This window comes from Astatotilapia calliptera, chromosome 7 (genome assembly GCF_900246225.1).
Source record: "Astatotilapia calliptera chromosome 7, fAstCal1.2, whole genome shotgun sequence".
Lineage (NCBI taxonomy): Eukaryota > Metazoa > Chordata > Actinopteri > Cichliformes > Cichlidae > Astatotilapia > Astatotilapia calliptera.
Window position 1 is genome coordinate 17972238 of NC_039308.1, and position 4885 is coordinate 17977122.

Sequence of the window (4885 nt, forward strand, 5' to 3'; positions counted from 1 at the left end):
TTGACAGGTGACTCCAACAATAAGAATAAATGATCACCATAGTGCAGTAACCACTGTAACCAATGATTCATGTCTTAATGAAACTGGGTCTGAAAAAGACTTTTGCTTTTTCGTATGCTATGAAGGGGCCACAAACATGATTTTAATAAACAGCCTAATCTGCATTACAGGTCAGGCCAGCAGCGAGCAGAGACATGAATTCTGTTCAGTCACCGGGAGGCTTAAATTTTCAAATGTGTGTTATTTCATCCTTCACTGGGTGGAATACTTACAATGAGCTGCCTCAAGGATTTTCTGTGAATTATGGAGATATCTTGGGATATCTGCGGGGTGTTTCCACATATCATGGTTTAATTACCTCAAAAGAAACATTAAGATTGTTGAATTTGTTTGTGAGACAAATTATTGTAAGGTTCACTAACACAAATCATCAATTTATCTAATTTTTCTGTTGATTTAAATGGAAATATTTATCGGGGAAAAATACAATCCTGAATGCTGAAGTGCCTTATTTTTGTTTTTAATGATCATGTAATAGACACACCTGGGTGCACTGTTGCCAATAGGGCCATTCTGCTAACAGCAGCTCTTTCGATTTGAAAGACTGAATAGTCTGGCTGCACTTTCTTGAGGAATGTTCATCCAATTATCGCCACAGACCCACACACCTCACACAAAGAGGTAAATAACACTCCCACAGAGCAAAATGTTGTAGATTTGAACTACAGCTCAACAGCAGCTCGGGCATCATCATTTTGTCTTTGTTGTGAACAGACGCAGCATAATAGTGACTTTTGTTCAGGGGCTGGCAAAAATTCTGTGAAAACCGGAGCAGATTTTGCAAAGAACGCCTCCCTGTCAGCCACCCTGCAAGTCAAGACGCTGGAGTTTAGATTCAGCTGATGTGATTATGTGACAGAAGAGTAAGTGATGCTGCAGAGCTCTGCCTCCCTCTGTTGGCTAGCCATTTAAAACAAGTTGTGTTGACAATGTGTTGGATTAACTGTGGAGCAAAACTGCTAATGATTTAGTGCTTTGTCCAGGGAGAAAAACTATAAGAGAATGAACTGTTTCTTGTGTGTGTGTGTGTGTGTGTGTGTGTGTGTGTGTGTGTGTGTGTGTGTGTGTGTGTGTCCCTTTACATGTGTTCATGCAGAAATGATCTCTGCAACACCTCTAGGTGTGCAGGTGAGTTTCAAAGCTCTCTGTCAAGCAGCATGCAGGAGATTTCGAATGTTCGGATTTAATTTTGATGAAACGTTTTTTTTCCTAGAAGCATTTCTGCTAATTCCAGAATTTTGATTAAAGATTAGGAAAAATGTAACCGATATATTGTGTTTGTATCCATTGATAGTCACCAGACTTCCAATTAAGCTATAAACCCTCCTCGGCCGTGCATTCACTTGAGGATGCAAAGAAAGTCACGTTTCACATTCAACAGCTGGCAACCATTTTTATTCAATACATATAGGAAATTGTCTTCTTTTCTTAGCATTCAAGCACAATTACTTACAGATAAGTGTCAGTAATCCAGTTAATATCTAACTAGACTAAATGGAATTACATTTGCACAATGCAGTTTCTTATTGACATGGATCACTAGAGGTGGAGGCTTGACAGCATACCCTGTTGTTTGGCTGTGTTCAGATGGATTTTAACAGTTTATAGCCAATCTACATGCCTAAAAACACCTTAAAAGCACAGTAGGTTTGAATTGCACAACTATGAAATGTACTGTAATTGATTTTTTAAAATTTACAAATAATCCACAAACGATGGTTTCTGGTTCACATAGATAGACAGATAGTTCCAACATTAACATGCAGCGATGTGGCTTTTCAGTATTTGTGTTTCAGGTGTTTTTTTGAAGTACTCCTATGTGCACAGAGCAAAAATTATCCCACTGTCATTCTGCGGAGATGAAGGGATGACAGCATTTCTGAAAGCGCTGACACCTGCTGACAGATAGATGAGACAACAAGGAAGCGCATCAATCTGAAACAAGAAATGCAGAGAAGGAAGTTCTAATCTGTGCATGTATTTCTTTCTTTTTTCTTTATTTAGCAGGTTTCAGTTGAGCTTCTTGTTGTTGTTGTTTAGTTATCTCTGATTTGATTATATCCCCACACGCCAATACGTGCATGGGCATAAGCATTTGGACACATGCAGAGAGAGAGGGCAGCGCAGGCCCCTTTAAAGATAGAGTATGCTCAGAGGGCTAAATGTTTTTCACGACCACGTTTGAAGACGAATGATAAGACAAACAGGATACAGAGACTTGGCAATGTGCCAAAGTGAAGATTAGGACCTAATCTTCAGATGGTTGAATGTGAGAGTAGTGGGGGGGAAAAGCACATCAAAAAAATATATACTTGATTTATTCAATGTGTCTATTTTTTGGAGACAGTTTGAGGAATTCCTTTTCCTGTTTCATCAAGCCAGCGCCTCAGCGCTCCAGAAACAGGGTCTGTAAAGAAAAGGCTAAGCTTTGATCTCAAAGCTTGATCTTTTTTCAAACCAATACGATACCGAGACTTGGATCTGAGTACTTGCCGATACAGAGTACAAAAACCGATACTTCTACCACAAACACACAAGTGCATTGAATTGGAAGACAGATCTTATTTTATTCTCTGCCGATAAAAAATAAAATCTTAATAAAAATGACCACAAACAAACAAACAAACTCCTCGTCAATCCACTGCGCCGTTAAACTGAGGACTGACATCGCGCACACACTGCTTGTCTTTACCTCTTCAGAAAGTTTTAGCACCATTATCTCCCTGATGTATGGCCGGCTGGGAACTTTATATCGCGGCTCGAGTATGCTGAGAAGACGGTGCAATCCTATGTTTTCCACGACCGACAGTGGCTGTCATCCAGAGCAATAAAATGAGTCAGAGCCTCTGTTATTTTAACTGCCCGTGGATTTTTTGTTGCTTTTCCAAAGCCTGAGTTTAAGTTGGCTGTTCTGGTCCACACTGCTGACATTTTGTTTAGCCTAGCTACAGCAGCCTCCAGTTTCTCTTTTTTATCTGGAGCCGCCAGCCTCACTCGCCTAAGTCTGTGCGGTATGTCCCCCTAGTGGCCAATCTAAAAAATTACAACAGAAATGACCAGCCACCCTCTGATAAATGGACTAGTTCTTATATAGCGCTTTTCCACTCTTCTGAGCACTCAAAGCGCTTTACACAACTTGTGCATTCACCCATTCACACCCATTCGCACAAGCACAACTGACATTCACACACATTCATACTCCGATGAATGCATCGGAGAGCAATTTCGGGTTAGTATCTTGCCCAAGGATATTTGGCATGCAGACTAGGGGAAGCCGGGAATCGAACCACCAACCTTCCGATCAGTAGATGACCTGCTCTACCACCTGAGCTACAGCCACCCGTGTAAATGAAATAAGTTGGTATCGGTTCATGGTATCGGTTAACTTTTACGAGTATGAGTACACACACATTTTACAGTATCGACCCCGAAACCAGTATCGGTATCGGTGCATACGTATCAAGTATGTAATTTATTGGTTCTGCTGTTCCTAAAAAGTACCTGTTGTTTAAAAAAAATAGCATTAGTCTATATTTATTAATACTAGTAATAGCTTATAATATATGCATAAGTAATATATATTAAAATTGAACAAAGAACATTTTTGTTTTCCTTGTTACTTTTATATTAGCTCTTCAAATCTATACTTGCAATTAGTTATATTTCCTGTTTAGCTCTAAAAAAAACAAAAAACAAGTCTATTTCACTGGATTTGAAGTTCCTGTTTGATGTTGCTTCAAACTTAAAACCTATTCTTAGTCTATATTTTAGCTCAACAGTAGAAATCAGGGATCTGTGAGTTTGAGCATGGTGCATGACAAAAGTCGATAAAGGTAAGGATCTTTATTCGTTGCACAAACACACAAATGCAATTACTGCCGCGTGATGGTTACTGTCAACACGGACTTTGCACCGAGGAAGACTGAAGGGAGAGGGAGAGCATGTGCAATAAATCTAATAATAGCCAGCAGATGAGTCTATAGGAATGCATTTATCTTATATGTTTAAAATGCTACGTACTTAGTCATTTTCAAGTAAGACCTCCTTATAAATGATAAGGCCTGGATTATGAAAACTTTGGCCACTTAGTGTCAATTTAAGCGGCCAGCACATAAACAAGGGTTGGAGAACAAAACGAAAGCCAAAAAAAAGCAAAGACTACTATTTTAGTGTTTGCGTGTCCGATGAGAGTTGGAATTTTGTGCTAATTTACTGTAACATGATGTCAGAAGTACTGGAAACTGGAGGTTAGAGTTAGAAATGTATTGTTTACCTGCTCTGTCTGTGGCCTGAATTAATGGTATGAAGGGCCATCGATGGACGTTTGCAATGATTTATGATCCCATTAGTTTTGTTTTACAAAATGATCATATGTGCACAAAACAATAGGTTCAGAGTTGGCTTACCTGCATGTTAAGACAGTAATATATTTTTTCCTTGCTGCCGTAAAAGAGATCGGATGCCAAGACAATTCCAGGATGTCGGTGAGTCTCTGGTTTTCTCTCTGTTTAGATTTCTGTTTGAGAGAGAGGGAGACACATCAACAAATACTAGCACGAGAGAAGGAAACCAAGGATGGACTAGTCGCGGCTCTATGTGACTTCCAGATAATTCCTCCAAAGGTCACTCTGGTTATTTGATCAGAGCTATAAACAACTTATTTATCAGTAAAGTTGTGGCCCAGTATTAACTATGTGCATTATTTGCTAATTATCTTATCTCTTTTTTAGCACTTTATGGCTGTAGTTTGTAAAATCTTTGGGGGAAATCTTGAAGAGACATACACAAGAAGCATTTACAAAATTTAATGCTCAGAGCACAAACT